At 40.2% G+C, this 18,196-nt stretch overlaps 1 protein-coding gene across 4 annotated transcripts in view; it reads right to left on the reverse strand.

Annotated features, from left to right (window-relative positions):
- Positions 1-18,196, reverse strand: part of SLC25A21 (solute carrier family 25 member 21) — a 274,572-nt gene that overhangs the window by 28,146 nt on the left and 228,230 nt on the right. The gene's annotated exons all lie outside the window — the stretch shown is intronic.

Genomic DNA, 18,196 nt, shown 5'->3' on the forward strand with positions numbered 1-18,196 from the left:
GCTGGAATGTGACCATGCAGGAGACTTCAGTGAGGAGGTGAGGAGGGGAGATTCAGAAAAAACTGCGAAGCTTGTCTAAACTCTAGATCTAAACCATTACTTTATGGAAAGCCAGCTCAACATTTACATTTCAACATGGTATTTTTTTAAAAAAAATAATTTGTGGTGTGTGTGTGTGTGTGTGTGTGTGTGTGTGTGTGTGAATTACTTTCCCTCTAATTTGCTCTTCAAGTAACTCCCTAATTTATTTCCAAATCTGGTTCCCCCGCCTCCCCTTTCTTTTCTTCTTAACTTAGTGGGTTTGGGGTGTCATTAAAGTTAGCAGTATCTCTATAATAATAAAGTATCATATGATATAATAATATACAATATATGCAGCTGCCTCACTCTGTCTAATGGTAGGGCCAGGCCATGCCGAATGCATACAAGTGTCCTGCAGTAGTTATTTTATGGAACCTGACTAAAGTGGGTGTGAAGAAAGAAGCAAATGTAAAGGCAAGGGGCAAGTGATTAGTTCTTGGCTCCAGAAGGGAGGAAAGACTTCTTTTCTGCCTGAAAGTAAAAAAGAGACCATCTCTGCCTCTGACGAAAACACACTTCCGATAAATTTATACTTAATAAGAATATAGTGGCTACAGCATTAGTAGCAATGACATTCAGGCAATCTCCCCCACAATTATCATCACATGGGGGTGTAAACATGAGGTGTGGCCTCCGATCTCAGCTCTTCCAGTGTGCCAGCACCACCAGTCCCACAGCTCCCTTTGGTGTGTTGGGGGCAGACTACTCTGCTTGTGTTGGGTCCCTGTGTGATTTAGATGCCTAGAAGTTGGGAGTTATAAATTGTGTAAGAAACCTTTGTGGGTAAAAAGAAGGCCTCCCATTTTAGCAGTTATCCCTCCAACTCATGGAGGACAACAGAGATGGTGATGAGGGAAGCTACTGCGCTCAAGATATGGCTAGGTCTCAAGGTCCCAGAACAAATTCTAGGATTCTCCCTTCTATATTCTCCTTCATTTTTGCTATTGTTCAAGGAAGAGGACAGCACCACCAGCGATACAGATAAGTGTTCCGAATTTCAGCATGAAAGAGAAGACAAGAAAGTGTCACCACATCTCTAAGCCTTTAACGAAATGGAAAGAGTTAACAGCTGCAGCTTTAACCGAAGCACAGTTAAAATGCATTATTTTGTTTCAGCATTAAGCATCTAAATGAACATCACCATTCAATTGTGTTCTGGGCAGCCACCCAAATTCGTCTTTGCAATAGTTGATTTTGAAACATTACAGTCAATCATATCTTCCCAATTTGTTCTTCTTTAAGGCTTTAGGCACCCTTCTGGTTTCCATTTCTTGTTTGGAAGCCTTGAGTCATCCATTTTGGCAACATGTCCAACCCAAATCAGTTATTTTCTCCAAATTATATTGAAATTGGGATCTTGCTTAGTTTGTTGTTTTCCTCCCCTGTCTCTCACATAATTTTCCCTTTAAGGATCAAATACAAAGCTGATTGAAGGCATGCATATAATATCCTCTTTCTTCAGTTGCTGTCAAATCCAAGCCTGTTACCCACATACTTCTGTAATTGAAACAATGACAGAAAGTACCTTTAGGGCCCTGTTCCCTTGCCCTGCATGAATCAGGGGTTCACTGGATTTAGATGAGTTGCAGAGTTCTGCCAGTGAAGATGCACAGAATGTTTGGTGTGAAATGTACAGTATTACTGATGTTAGAAATACTTTTTCAGTTTGGCAACACTAGATGAGTGCTCTTAAAAATACACCACACAGTGCAAAGTGCATATCTGAGTAAATCATAGGAACGCTTCCACGGATATTTGAATTGTGGCACCTTGATTTAAATTAATTTTCATAAGCTGACGCCAGGGTGCTTGGTGGGGGATGGAGGGGGGCTATTGTTTTTGTATGTTTATTACCGTGTTGCAAATAAGTTCAAAAATTATTTCCCCCCCCTTCTCTTCTTCCCTCTCTTTCTCTCTCTGATTCCCATACAGTGCTGAAATAATAATTTATGATTCATTAAAGGGGGAAACAATCAACCTGGATGCAATTTTAATGATGGATCCAGATTTACAATGGGTGGAGTTCTGCTCACGGAGATGCTCTGCTGGTGCAAGTGCAGCAGGATTGGGACATTCACAAATTCTTCCTTTCCCCTGAAAAGTTAATCTATAGGGTTGGGGGACTTTTGAGAACAGCAAGGGAGGGGGTCACAGGGGACTGTAGGGGAACAAGGAGTTGACAAAAAAAATCTCCCTCTGCTGGATCTATTACAGTGGTACCTTGGTTTTTGAACATCTCGGAAGCTGAATGTTTCGTTTTTCAAACATTGAAAACCCAGAAGTAAATGCTTCCGCTTTTGAATGTGCCTCAGAAGTCAAATGGCTTCTGCTGAGTGTTTCTCAATTAAATTTGCAGACTGCCCTTTGCACCTTGGTTTTCGAACATTTCAGAAGTCGAACTGTCTTCCAGAACAAATTATGTTCGAAAACCAAGGTACCACTGTATTATTATTACTACTACTACTACTACTACTACTACAAAACAACAACAAAATAACATTGGTAGGATACCTTTTATTAGAATCAGCTAAAATATTTTCTTATTATGTTGATTTCACTTCATTAGAAATGGGAAGGGACTGTTGTTGTTTTTATTGGAAAGGTATACCGCTGTTTGTTTTGTATTTTTTTATTTATTATGGAACAGCATAACTATTACTATTGCTAAAACAAAAAAAAAATTTTTCCTTCCAGTAGCACCTTAAAGGCCAACTAAGTTAGTTCTTGGTATGAGCTTTCGTGTGCATGTATCTGAAGAAGTGTGCATGCACACGAAAGCTCATACCAAGAACTAACTTAGTTGGTCTTTAAGGTGCTACTGGAAGAAAAAAAATTTTTTTTGTTTTGACTATGGCAGACCAACACGGCTACCTATCTGTAACTATTACTATTGCTGCCACTACTAAGATTATGGACAACGATGATACAGTGGTACCTCGGTTTAAGAACAGTCCTATTTAAGAATGATTCGGTTTACAAACACCACAACGGGAATAGTGTTCCGGTTTGAGAACTTTACCTCAGTCTAAGAATGGAATCTGAACAGTGGAAGGGCACCAGTGGCAGGAGGCCTCATTAGGGAAAGTGCGCCTCGGTTTAAGAACGGTTTCAGTTTAAGCACCGACTTCCAGAATGGATTAAGTTAGTAAACCGAGGTACCACTGTAATTTTAAAAGTCAATTACTGCTACCATTATTATAAATTCTTTGTGGGGAGATATTAGGTAGTATATCTAGTTTAGCCTTAACAGATCTCAATCTTAAAAACATCCAAATTCAAAGGAAATTGGTGCATCACTGACAGGATATATTATCAAGGAATATAGGCAAGCATCTGTGATGCGTACTTTTAACATCCGCAAGATTAGTTCACAGGCTATTCCATAGTTAGCAATACATTTCCTATATTGCTGCATTCAAATGTCTGACCACAGCCTAGATAAACCACACATTATTTACAAGTAAAAACAAACACCAGTTTGCTGTGGGTTCTTTTTAATACCATTCCACTCATTACTAGCTGTATGTAGGCCAAGTTGAAGTACATCTCAATTTGCAGATAGTCACTTAGGAAATTTATAAGCAAAGGGATTATAGTGAAAATGAATGTAATCCTTTCTTTTAAAGTATACAAAATACCTCTTCAGAAGTTAATCAAACACAGTTGAACGCATACCTAATGCTAAAAGGTTTGTGTATTGTGCATTGCTGTTTGGTATTCCAGTACTTTCAGCTATAATACTCTGCGTACTTGGCATTCAGCATCGTCAGGCATGGTGCTATTCTACATCAAACTAAGGAATATGTTTGATATCCATTCCATTCTGCACGTACTCTCTATATTCTGTTCAAATTTACTAAAAATTCATTGAATATTTGATGCCTTTTTCTGATGTCCTATATCTCCTTTAAATATTTGACCATATCTGATTGCAGACGTGCAATAACAGTTATGTTATAGATGACCTGCAATGACACTAGTATCAAACAGTATCAGACCAATTGGCTTCAAGTAGGTAGCCGTGCTGGTGTGCAGTAGTCAAAATAAATTAAAACAATTCTTTAAAAAGATAGTTTAAAAGACTCTTCTTAAAAACCTAAAAACTCCCTTAAAAGAATCAAGTCTTCAAAAAAGTTGTATGATCTAAGAAAGTCTTTAAAAGAATCCTTCCAAAAGAATTTAAAAATTAAAATGCAGCACTTTAGAGACCAAGTGAGTGGTTTTAGGTATAAGCTTTCATGTGCATGCACACTTCTTCAGATACACTGAAACAGAAGTCATCAGGCCCTTATATATAATCAGACCATTTGGCATTAGTATCAGACAGTATTTGTTGGCTGTCATAAAAGAATCTTCTTCTTCTTTGGCGATCACTCGTAGCCGAGTAAGATTGTCTTCCATAAGCATGGTTTTAACAATGAGTCTGCCAGTGACCGCGGAGGCCAATTCTGGATTCACACGTCCTTCCACAGTGGGGACATTGGTTTCTGGGTGGGAGTTGATCATGGTGAGGGTTTGCCAAGTGTGCACATTTCTCCCTTTCGTCCTGAGTTGGAGGGTCTTCAAAGCCCATGACACCTTTGGTAAAGGCTGTTCTCCAATTGGAGCGCTTGCAGGCAAGTGTTTCCCAATTGTTAGTATTTGACAGCATGTGATATTCAACAGCAAGTGAAATACAGGATTGTACTCAACATGACACTAAGGTGAGTGTTGTGTCAGTGCAAGGTTTTCTCCTAGCACAATGGAATGTTCTCTCCCATCCCCCACCCACCCCATAAATCTCTTCTGGGGGTTCCCCAGCCTTGCGCAGCCTATTTGGCAATAGTGAGGGGCATGCACAGGGTGAGGAGAGGGAAGAAATACTGTTGCATTAGTACTAATCCTTGCACCAGTGCAATAATTTAATTGAATAGTGGCTTTCATATTGAATGTGTGTCAAATCAACAAAGAAATGCCAACCATTTTAAAGGCGAAATTTCACATTTAAAATGCAAAACTGAATTCTGTATTCAAAATTTCACATTCAATATCAGATAGCGAAATAGGAAAATATGACAGCATGTCTACTGTGCTCCACTGAATGCAAAGAGAAGTTATACTCAGGAAAAGTATACACATTACATAATACTCATGCTATAATATGCCCATTAAAGTAGTAACTTTATTACTTATTCCTTTCCTCCTTAGGGCTCAAGGCAGCATGCATGCTTCTTCCCCTCCCAATTTTATCCTCACCTCGCCTCTGTGAGGCAAATTAGGCTGGGAGACTGGCCCGTAGTCACCTTGTGAGCTTCCTGGCTGAGTGGGGATTTGAACCCAAGTCTCCCAGTTTTTAATATAGCACACTAACCACTACATCACACTGGCTTTCTAAATTCCCAAAATAAAGACACTTAGGGCAGCCCAAGGAGAAGGACACATATAGTGTGGAAAAGGAGATCAATCTAAGGCAGTGAGGATGTTAATGAAATATATTTTTAGACTACTTTGGAAGATTCCAGCTCAGAACTGGCTCAGGAACCACTGGGTTGGCCAACGAACGGATGAATAATCAGCATCAATCTAATTTATTTGGAATGACAGTCATGGCCATATTTACAACATATGGGTCAGATTAAGTAGTAGTTGCGCGCCATCATCATATGTGACTTTGTTATTTTTGCAGAGAAACGAGTCTCCCTTCCACAGTTATTAATCACCCCTCAATCTCTTGCTCAAAACCCTTGCTAATTTTTGGCTGCCTGTTCTGTTCACGACACACCTATAAATAGATTCAGCAAGAGAAGGAAAGATGAGAACACTGTCCTCTCTTCAAGCAACAGAAAGCGAAACTGGGAACAATTGCCTGGTGTGCTTTTTTAAAAAAAAGTGTACAAACTAAATTCAAATCTTATTCCCTCTGGCCTGCAGTACTCTATCTACATATTTTTTGTAGCCAAGTATGGTTTTTTTTGGGGTAAAGTCTAGAGGGAAGATGGGTCTTATGACCTCAGCTGTGTACTTTGCAGCAAATGCTGAGTATTCATTAGTGTTTCAGAAATCCACATCTTGTACTGAATTTCAGCTTATAGATTTTTTCTTACTTCCTCAGAAAAGAAAATGGCAGTGGTTGTATTGTGTTGTAATAATACATCAAACAATGGAACTGAGCCCTGTCATCTTGGTTTACTTTTATTGTGAATGCTATGGGTCAACTTTAGGGGATGCGGGTGGCGCTGTGGGTTAAACCACAGAGCCTAGGGCTTGCTGATCAGAAGGTCGGCGGTTCGAATCCCCGTGACGGGGTGAGCTCCCGTTGCTCGGTCCCAGCTCCTGCCAACCTAGCAGTTCGAAAGCACATCAAAGTGCAAGTAGATAAATAGGTACCGCTCCGGCAGGAAGGTAAACGGCGTTTCCGTGTGCTGCTCTGGTTCGCCAGAAGCGGCTTAGTCATGCTGGCCACATGACCTGGAAGCTGTACACCGGCTCCCTTGGCCAATAAAGCGAGATGAGCGCCACAACCCCAGAGTCGGTCATGACTGGACCTAATGGTCAGGGGTCCCTTTACCTTTACCTTTATGGGTCAAATTCAACATATTAGGTATATCAGCAGGGTTGCTGGTCTGTGGTACATGTGTTTTTAAAATACAGACCTTATTGTCTGGGTTAGGAAGTAGACCCAGGATCTTGGAGGAATCTGGCAGATCTGGGGTGGGACCACTGTAAAATCTGGTAGATGAAGTGTGGTGTCAAGGTAAAATCAAGGAGTGTGAGCAGAGCTTGACAGAATCTGGAGCTTATTAGTTTTTCAGCCCTAGGCAACCCGTAGTACTGGTTATCTGACAGAACAATGATTAACTGGTTAGACCTGTAAATAGTAACTAGCTAGGAAATGTATTTATTGGTACAATGGTTTCCTATGTTCCTAGCTGATGAGCAGCCAAATATCTATGGTGGGTGTTAGTTTCGTACCATATGGTTCCCATCATCCCCGTTGTTCTCAAGAGTCTGCCAGAGAGTCAGCATGGATGCAATGCTACCTGACTCATGGGTGAACTACATGTTACATGAAAATCATGCATCCAAGTCCTGAGATGGGTTGCCAATGCACTAAAATAACCAGGGTATGAAAAACTGAACAAAAAATAGATTTGAAATCAATAGGGTTGAGCCAAAAGATCTCAACATGTTAAAATAGGGAAGGGCACTAGCTAAGGAAAGACAGCTACAGAGCGCATTTTGTCCCATACAAAAATTGGAGGATATATTCATTATGGTGTTAATTTCCATTATGGTGTTAATTGCCACCTTTATAATTTCCACTGTCTGTGCCACACAAACACACAAACACCCCACTTGGCTTTTCCCTGCCTTTCTGTTTACAATAGAAAACAGTTATAGGCAAGCCAGAAGAAATTTCCCCAAAGCTTATAAACTAGAAAAATGTCTCATTATGACTCAGATTGTCAGAACTGGATGAACATTCAGCAGGCATTTTTAGCTGTCCAAACACTAGGGCAAAAATTATAGAAGGATTCTTTTCTGGCCTTTTGCTAACAGAACTTTCCTTTGCATAACAGGTACATCAGGAAACAGTCACTGGTTAAATATTGCACCACACCTAGGTCTATTCACGCAGAAAAATGTGAGAAAATGCATTTGGAACTTTTGTTATGAGAGAGGATGACAGCAATTTGTTCTTTTCTCTGATGTCACCACAGACAAACCTTTGCAATTGTATGCTGAGTGTAATGACAACATGACACAGAATTAAGCTATTTAATATCATCACAAAAGAACGGATTAGAAGGAATCAGTTTCATTGCAGATTGATAGCCTTCGCTGGAAAGAAGTATTTTATTTTATTTTCGCATCAGCATATCTACATACAGTCACTGTGGAGACTTAATTAGTAGAGTACTATTTCCCACCTTACTTTTAAATAAAAAGCCCCAAAGGCAGTAAAGATGACTGTATATATTATTTTATCATTCTGGCTACCTTAATTCAATATACACAGCAATGGAGTTTGCAAACACTTCTGCATTTCCACTTATTGGTGACTGCATTTTAGATTACTTAAAAGTACCAAATTTGCACTTAAAAAAAATAGCCTCAATGTCTAAATAAGCTCACTTGTAGGCAAATATAACTGCAGGTGCAAGATGCTGTCTGAGTTGATTTGCACTTCCAAATATACAGGCAGAAAGCATTTACATGTCCCAATTTCCCTTGCTTACAAGGCCACATTGCTTAGAGCTGCTTTTATCTGAATTTTCATTTCTATGGACATATGCTCAAGCTCATGTCATATGGACTAGTTACTAACTAAAATATTCACGACAACCCCCACCCAACACTTCATGCACAGCTTCTGAGTGAAGCAGGAAGTTCAAGGACTTTTTCAACATTATGGTTTTGCTTCATGGAGAGCATTTATATGTCGAGAAAATCATGGAAAGTGCCTAGCTTGTCAAAATCCACATAACAATATGTGCATAGAAGCTACATATTCTGCATAATGATGTAGATAATTAATAATGAGGAGGAGGAGGAGGAGTTTGGATTTGATATCCCACTTTATCACTACCCGAAGGAGTCTCAAAGCGGCTAACATTCTCCTTTCCCTTCCTCCCCCACAACAAACACTCTGTGAGGTGAGTGGGACTGAGAGACTTCAAAGAAGTGTGAGTAGCCCAAGGTCACTCAGCAGCTGCATGTGGAGGAGCGGAGACGCGAACCCGTTTCCCCAGATTACGAGACTACCTCTCTTAACCACTACAGCACAATCATATGACAGTTGTTACCTGTGGAAAGGGGGATGAATGCACACTATCTCCATCCCATCAGGTCCTATACATTCAGCATGGATGTTTATCAGTCACAAACTATTATTATTATTAATAATAATAATAATAATGATAATAATAATAATAATTTATACTCTGCCTTCCCTCAGCTGACATATAAAAATGAGAATCACTATAAACATAGAAAAAACAATAATTAAGAAGCAATTAAATATTGGTAGAAGTAAAACTATATACATATATAAAATTTATTAGAACCATGCAAATAACTATAATAAAACAGCGTGGTGCCAGCCCTTTCATTAAAAGCACTCACTTCCCAAAAGCATTTGGAACAAATAGCTTTTGCTATTATCCAGCAGGGCTCTTCTTATGTTAAGCATTTTAATATACTATTAGTTATGGTGGTTTTTCTCTCTCCAAATGTCCTGACTTGGCCACATGCCATTTTTGCCTCCTTTTGAGGTAGGTAAGAAAGAGAGGGAGAGGGAGAAAATCACTGCGGCAGCTGGACTGGGAGTGGCTGCCGAGACCACATAACACCGGTCCTGAAAGACCTACATTGGCTCCCAGTATGTTTCCGAGCACAGTTCAAAGTGTTGGTGCTGACCTTTAAAGCCCTAAACAGCCTCAGTCCAGTATACCTGAAGGAGCGTCTCCACCCCCATCATACAGCCCAGACACTGAGGTCCAGCGCCAAGAATCTTCTGGTGATTCCCTCACTGTGAGAAGCGAAGTTACTGGGAACCAGGCAGAGGGCCTTCTTGGTAGTGGCACCCTCCCTGTGGAATGCCCTCCCATCAGATGTCAATGAAATAAACAGCTATATGACATTTAGAAGACATCTGAAGGCAGCCCTGTTTAGGGAAGTTTTTAATGACTGGTGTTTTAATGTATTTTTAACCTTCTGTTAGAAGCTGCCCAGAGTGGCTGGGGAAACGCAGCTAGATGGGTGGGGTAGAAATAATAAATTATTATTATTATTATTATTATTATTACTACTACTACTACTACTACTACTACTACTACTATTTCCTCATGATCAGCCAAGGAGCTTCATGGTTGATCAGGAATTTGAAGATCAGTTCCCCAGATCCAAATCCAGTTGTTGTTTGACTCCAAATCCTATCACTTCCAGATAGCATGGCTAACGGGAGTTGTGTAATCCAACAACATCTGGAGTTTCCCCACCCTACTCCAGCCAGTGCCTTATCATTTATTTTTACCACTAAAGATTTTTGTTGTGAACTTTCCCAGTCCTTTCCATCAAAAGCCAACCCATCCTGTAATGCATAGAGGTCCCTTCTGCTGTTTTTTTTAATCAGGACTTGTCTGTCTAGATTAGCAGTGACACACACACTACGTAATGTCACAGTCCTTGTAGATTTTATTTTTCAAACACCTTACAATGTGTTCTTTGAACAGCCAACCTGCCTCAGCAAGTTTCATTCCCTTTTTGAAATGTTTTCTTTATCTGTGTTCTTTTGATCAGTCAAAACGTTCCAGCCCTAGCAAAGAAGAGCTGCCATCTTGGCATGCAAGGAAATAATGTCAATTAATCTTAGCTGTGCAGCACCATAGTTATTGTTGTTATCATTCCATATTTCTTCAAAACAGGCCAAATGTCTCCAAAGGCCTTTAGGCTCCTGTCCAAACTTACAATGCAGATGATATAATAAACTAAAATCAACTCACTGTAATTGACTTTTCATTTTGAGCTAGACTAGGGTAGATTAGCATCAGGCTCATGTAATGCACAGTGATTCCACAAGCTGGTTTACAACCATCTGGCTTCATCAGAAGACCCGTCACAAAGCCAACATAAATAGCAGCTCATTGGGCATGACTAAATGATTATCTGCTTTTATACAGAAGACATGCAGAGATACAACACAAACATGATCCTCTGCAGCCAGTATGAGGAGAGATTTTGTAAAAAATAAAAAATAGAAAATGCCTCTCCATACGTCTGCCAAGAAAATAGACACTTGAGACAAAATTTTCTTCCAGGCCATAAAAGTTTGATTTGCATTCTTGTCCTTGCCTAACAGCTCATGGGAAGGAGTTACTCTATGTCTTCATCCAGGGCCATCCCAATACATTTTGCTGCCTGAGGCAAACGACAAAATTCTGTCTCCTCCACCCCCATTCCATGTACAGAAGCTTACTCAACTGGCTGTCAAATTTTACTTGAGTGCTGACAATGGGATAAACATCCTCCTTTGCACTTGGGGACAGCAGTCTCATTCAGCAGATGCACAATAAGCCTATGGTAACATAGATCTGAGGAGAATACATACATACATACATACATACATACATACATACATAATTTTATTAGTATGCCGCCTTTCTATAGTTCAAACCATGCTCAAGGTGGTTTAGAACATGGGGAAAAAATTACAACAGAAAAATCATAAACAATAAATAAAATATCAAAAAATACATAACTAAATGGAACTATTTCCACATAAATTGTAAGATCTAAAATAAAAACAAATCATATTATTATTATTTATTAACAATATTAATAATAGCAGCAATTGAACCCCCAAACAATAGTCCTTAAACAATACCCCAGCTCAATATAATGTCGAGGGTACTCAGGATAATGGCTGAGATGAAGCCACTGTTGTTCCACCACCCAGAACCAGCAACCTGAGGCAATTATCTCATTCTACCTAATGGTAGGGCCGGTGCTCACTTCCTCTGTTTTTTTTTAATCCTCAGAACAATTCTAGAATATTGGTGCAGAATATTAGGTGCAGAAGAACAGATCAAGGCTGATCACCAGACCTTAAAGCAGAGCTTCTATGAAGCATGGTTTCCTTTCAAACAAAGGCTTGCTATAGTCTGAACCTGGGATTTTCATTGAAGTTAAGAGTTGCTTGGATTCCCTCAGTGTGTTTTTTGTCATGGTTTAGAAATACTTTCATTTTGAGCTTATCTCATATATGTACTAATATGAGCATATTAACATAATGAAAAGAGTAATGATTTCTTTAAAGGACTAAATCATCATAAGTGAAAGGAAGCTATTTTTGCTGCTCATGGGCTTCAGTCACCAAATACTGCTCCTATACAGCTAGGGTTTGGGCTTGTTCTGATACAATAAACAACAACATGGTTTGTATATATCAGAGATGGGGGTCTGCAGCACTCCAGATGTTGACTCCAACTCTCATGAGCTCCCATCAGCCTGGTCTTTGGGTTGGATAATGGGAATTGGAGTCTAGCAATAGTTGGGGGACCACAGGTGGCCTACCCTGGTTTATAGTCTGTATTTCCATAAAAAATAATGCTCAAAGTAGCTATTAAAGTAAATAAATTGGAAACACAAGAACTACCAACGCTAGAAGAATGGCTGATGAAGATGATGGAGTTTATGGAGCTGGCTGATCTCACCGGGAGAATCCGCGACCAGAAAGAAGAGGAACATCAAGAAGACTGGAAGAAATTTAAAGACTATTTGAATAAATATTGTAATATTAAAGATATGTAACCACTTGAAAGAAACAGTTAGGCCTAGGATTAAAATGGAATTAAATTTATAAATAAGAAAATGTACGATAAGGAAAGCTATGGATCCGGAGCGATGTGGGGTGAGTAGTGCGGTGCTTCGAATTGACTGCTTCTTTCACGGAGTGAAGCCGCATTGCTGTTGCCGGAGAGCGCTGACTTTTTCCTGTGGACAGTTTGATCTTAAAACAACTACCCGTGAGTAGAACGGAAAATTGGATTTTTAAACGTCTTAATTTGGCACCGAAACGGGGAGGTTTCAAACAGGAAGTCCACCTCCCCCTTTTGTAAATAGACTGAAGCAAAGAGGCTGCAAGCTAAAGTCTTGGAAAGCCTTTCGTAAAGGATTAAACTTCCATCAGCTAAAATCATTAAACCCCCCTTGGAAGCAGGAGAAGAGGGGGGAAATTTTGGATCGTGTAAGCCTGCAGGAGAGAGTGAAGAAAGTTAAATTACCACCGCTCTGAACCTGGAAACGGGCTGCTAGTAAGACTGATGTTTTGGAAATGCTCATTGACTGTGAATAGAGCATTCGTTGACAGTTAGTTAAATAAGAGAAATACATTGTCTCCATTGTCTCCTTCTGCGTTTAAAAAGGAGTAAAAGTAACTGAAAATTGAAACTAACTTTATTGCTTGAACTGTGCTTAAAAGGATTGATACAAATAGAAACTGTTTCCCTCTAGAGGAAGCCTTTGAAACTGTTACGAGAGCTGAGCTGGGGGAATTTCCAGCTGCAGATAAAAAACTGTGAGAATCTGGGACTAACCTTGGATCGGTTAAGAATGTTGACAGAAGAAGCCTTAGTGGTTGCATTATGTAAGATAAATGATTCATTGGAACAGCTCCACAAGAAGACAGATGTGATGACTATCAAAATTGATAACTTGGGACAAAAAGTGACCAATTTGGGACAAAAAGTGAACATTAATACAGAAACTATTCAGGAATTGATACAGGAATCTACTTTGACATGGCAAATTGTGGAGAAGGCGAGGGAGAAAGTCGCTGTTGTTGAACTTAAAGTAGCACAAGTGGAGAGGGAGAGAGCCCCAGCCATACAGATGCAATCTGATGACTATAAGTTGATGCCTTCTATGACTGAATTTAGAGAAAGTCAGATTTTGAGGATTGGAGCCCTGCTTGGACTGGAGAAGGAAAGTTGGATAGATCCTCTCATGCAGGGATTTACAGACCTTGGGGACTTGGACTTGGGTCAGGAGGAGACTGGAGTTGTGGGGTCTTTCAGATTTGGAGGAATTTTGAAACACGTCCTGAAATATCTTTTGGATCTTAGGTTTAACTATGGAGATTTGGCTGACCTGTCGAGAAGGAATAAAAACATTGTTAGGTGGGAGTTTCCCTGAGATCTACTCTTCAGCATCAAAGGAAGGAAAATAAGAACAAGATCAGTAGAAGACAAAGTAAGTGCATGTATAAATATGAAGAAGACTTGCAGAAGGGACTTGGAAAAGAGTTAAGAGCCTCGGACAGAAGATCACCAGGTTGATGGACTATATGGAATTGACGGAAATGACTGGCAGAATCCGAGACCAGGGAGAAGAGACGATGGAAGAAGATTGGAAAAAGTTTAAAGTCTATCTATGGAAATACTGTAAAATTAATGAGTGTTAGAAAAATGTTGGAATGAAATTATATGGCTTTAGTAGAAATGTTATAAGGAATTAAGCATAAATAAGTATTATAGTATTAATGGAAAATAAGGTTAAAATATATTAAGATAATTATATGACAGAAAATAGAGAAAGATGGAAAGGATTTGCTGAAACAATTAATAGAAATGGAATACAAAAAGGGAGGTGAGAGGAGGTCGATGAAACAAGGGAATGAAAGAGAGGGTATTGAAATGGTATGATGTGTGTTTTTGAATTGTTTTTGCTCTGACTTGTTTTGTTTAATGTGTTAATGTTGTGCTGTGTATTGTTTATATATTGTACTGTATTGTTTTTTCTTTCTTTTGCTTTTTCTTTTTTTCTTTTCTTTTTTCTTTTTTGTAAAGTTTAAAAGTAATAGATATTATTTTTTAAAAAAAGATAAGGAAAGCTATGTAATATGATTAGGACTGTGATATGGTCTTTTGAAATACTGATATTGGAAACTGCTACATATAATTACTAAGAAATTTGGATGGAAGAGATTCGAGGAAGTCAAATACTATGTTTATGAAGATGGATGGTACTTAATTTTAATTAATTAAGTGGTAATATACTGTATGTATCTTTTCTTTTTTCTCTTTTTCTTTTATTCTTTGCTTGTTTTTATTGTTAATCTTTTTTTTCTTTACTATGTTTATCTACTGAAAATAATAAATATTATTTGGGGGGAAAAATAAAGTAAATAAATTGGTTTTTGGGGGTGTTTGTAACACTGATTCACAATGTCCCAGTGAAACTGCTGTTCATATTTCCCTGCTACCCCTTGCCTTTCCTGAGCCCACCCACCCCCCACTTGCTTTGGGTAGCTGGCAGCAGAGGCAAATAGCAAGGCCGAAGGCATGCCTAACATCTTCTCCCACAGCAGCGTATGGGGATCAGATCCTGTGTAATGGGAACTCCACCACAAGGGAATTTCCCCCTTGGATAAGGAGGACTGGCAAGGAGTGTCAAAAAAAAAGGTGGGCTAGAAGCCCCAGTTCAAGTAAAAGCCAGCTTGTGGGGAAGCTGTGTTCAATCTCCAACGTATCCAGGTAGGACTGGGAGAGACACCAAGGGAGATCCTTGGAGATCCCCTGCCAGTCAGTGTAGATGGACTAATGGTCTGACTCGGTATAAGGCAGCTTCCTATGGCCCTATGCCCACCTTAAATTGGCCACTGATCATTTGCAATATCTTTGTATACAACTTCTCCCCCCACCTTCAAGCCCCAAATTGGGCCCCTTCCTCTTTTCTGTCAGTCACCCTACACAAGCAGCAGCAGAAACAAATTAAACTCTAAGAAATGCATGCTGGAAAGAGGCTATAGGAAACTAAACTTACGTGAAGGATTTAATTTTCTAGCAACGTTTGATTAACACACATTTTTTTAAAGAACTAATTTAGCCTCCAGGTAGATGATCTTTATTCTATTATACTGTTTAATGAAATGGCATTACATTACAGCAAATCAGACACCTAAGTTCTGCCTAGAATTCCTGAGCAATGCTGATTTTCAGTATTTCATTCATTCATTCAATTATATTTTTTATCCTTCCTTTCTTCTGAGGACCTCAGGGCAGAGCACCTGGTCTCTCCTACCCCGCCCCATTTTACCCTCATTATAACCTCATAAAGGTAGGTTATATAATAACTGGCCCAAGATTACCCAGTGAGCAGTGTCACTGACAGGGATTTGATCCTGAGTCTGGCACTGTGGGTTAAACCACAGAGCCTAGGACTTGCTGATCAGAAGGTCGGTGGTTTGAACCCCCGCAACGGGGTGAGCTCCCGTTGCTCAGTCCCTGCTCCTGCCAACCTAGCAGTTCGAAAGCATGTTAGAGTGCAAGTAGATAAATAGGTACCGCTCTGGCGGGAAGGTAAACGGTGTTTCCGTGTGCTGCTCTGGTTCGCCAGAAGCAGCTTAGTCATGCTGGCCACATGACCCAATAAAGCGGCCAATAAAGCGAGATGAGTGCCGAAACCCCAGAGTTGGTCACAACTGGACCTAATGGTCGGGGGTCCCTTTACCTTTACCTACGTAGCCCAGCACTCTGTCCTCTCTCTATTCTCTTGCACTAACGTCATTGACCTTGACTGAGATGTCAGACCTGATTGCCTGGAGAAGGAAGATCAAACCTAATGCTCATCTAACTTAGAACTCCTTCACACACCTCAGGACCAGCTCAGACAAAACAGGACAGGGCTGTAAGTTAGAAAGTGACTCTAACCAAGAGAGTCTCCATGCTATACTAAAAGTCAGCGGTTCCTTTGAAATAAAAGAATTCTGATCTTCCAGATATTGCTGGACTCCAGACAGCCTCAGCCAGCATGGTCAATGGTCAGGGATGAACACCTGGAAGGCCACAAGTTCTCAGTCCTGCTTTTAAGTTCAAACCTGGCAGCAGAGGTGAAAATATCTGCATTCAGATTATTGTGCTAGTTTTCCTGTTTCGAATGCTAGCGCTTCTGTGTGTTTACACTGCATTACCCGTTGTGTTATGAAACTGTGTCACACTAAATTTCATTCACACCAGTGGATATGGTGTGACACATCAATGAATATGTTGCCGCCTTTTACACACATGCATGCATCTGTTGGCCATGATTCATCTATGAAAACGGCAGGAAAGAATTGTATGCTGGAACATCACCCCGAGTTTCATCACATGGTATGTTCCATGAAAACCAGATGAAAATTACAGCACAAACCACCACCGCCCCATGATTTTCCAGCTTAAGAGGGTTGCAAACAGATTTCTCCTGGAAGCAGTTAACATGAAAATGAGTATTAAACTTATCCTAGATTCTGCTAGATTTCCAGAACTGGTTTTAATGTTGTGTGAAAGATCACATAAAATGCAGAAATTATCAAGTAAGGATATGTCAGGAAAATGGAATGAACTGTTGTCTGAAAACAGCCACAAACAGACACCTATATCAGGGTTTTCAGAAAATCAGGGCATAGTCCCATATGGTAGGTAGCTAGAGCAATTTGTGAAGATAACTGGGTGATTCACATTTTGTTAATTTCCCCCTTTTACTGGAGCTGCTGGGTATGTTAGTGCATTGCTACTTCCTTTCCAATTCTGAAGGAAAACCAAGGGCAGGATCCTATGATAACGTAATAGGAATTCTTATGTTGCCCTCTGGAAACTAGCCAAACTGAACCTCAGAAAGCAAAGGTTTTTAAACTAAATGTATTTTAGTAATTTCATGTTGTGGGAGCATTAGTTTCAGATCAGTGACATGCAGAATTCTGGTATTAACCACACCAAAGTATAAACTGCCAAAGTAACTGGCATAAAAATATATCTATTTTCATCCCCAATTGACTTTAGGAAGATAGATTCTTTTGAAAAGGTAGTTGACATTAGGGCTCCATTGAATGTTTGAGAGTGGATATTTTCATTACACAAAACAGGGTTTGAGGCGATCCAAAACGTTCACATAAACCCTCCCAAAAGCATCCCATTTTTTGGTAATAACACAGTGCTCTTACTCCTGTCTCTGGGGTCTCACATCAGGAATATCATAGCCAATAAGGTGCATTCAGATGCAAGGATCATCGCATTAGTTTTCCTGGTTACAAAGCTAGTACTTCTGTCAAAGTTTCTAATATTCCTTTCAAAGTATATTATTACCTGTTGCATTATGGGACTGGGGCTTTTTGATCGAGAGATCACCACGTCACACTAAATTTCATTCACACCAGTGTGACACGACAGCAGACATCATTGGGCCTGTCACCATCCTTTATGTGCATGCTTCTATTCCCCCATGATTTACTCATGAAAATGGCAGGAAATAACTCTCCAGGGTTCTCTCCCAGGTCTACCTGGAGATACCAGAGAGTGAACCTGGAGCAAAGCCCTAGAGCCGGCCCACCCATGAGGCAAGGCGAGGTGACTGCCTTAGGCGGCAGAATCCTCAGCATATCTTGCCTCCGTGGAATGCATTGGCCAGGGCCGCTGCTGCAGAGACAGTGATGGCTGCAGCCTGATCTGCCACCTCCTTGGCAGCCACCCCCTTTGGCCTCTACAGCGGTCTCTTGGTGAATAGGACGCAGTGCTGGTTTCCTCCCACCCCCACAGAGGAAACGGCAGGGGCTGCCACCTGGGGTCTCATGGCCTCTGCACCTGTGCCCAGCAGGCCC

The sequence above is a fragment of the Podarcis filfolensis genome (genome assembly GCF_964270895.1).
Source record: "Podarcis filfolensis genome assembly, chromosome: 1".
In the NCBI taxonomy this organism is placed as follows: Eukaryota; Metazoa; Chordata; class Lepidosauria; order Squamata; family Lacertidae; genus Podarcis; species Podarcis filfolensis.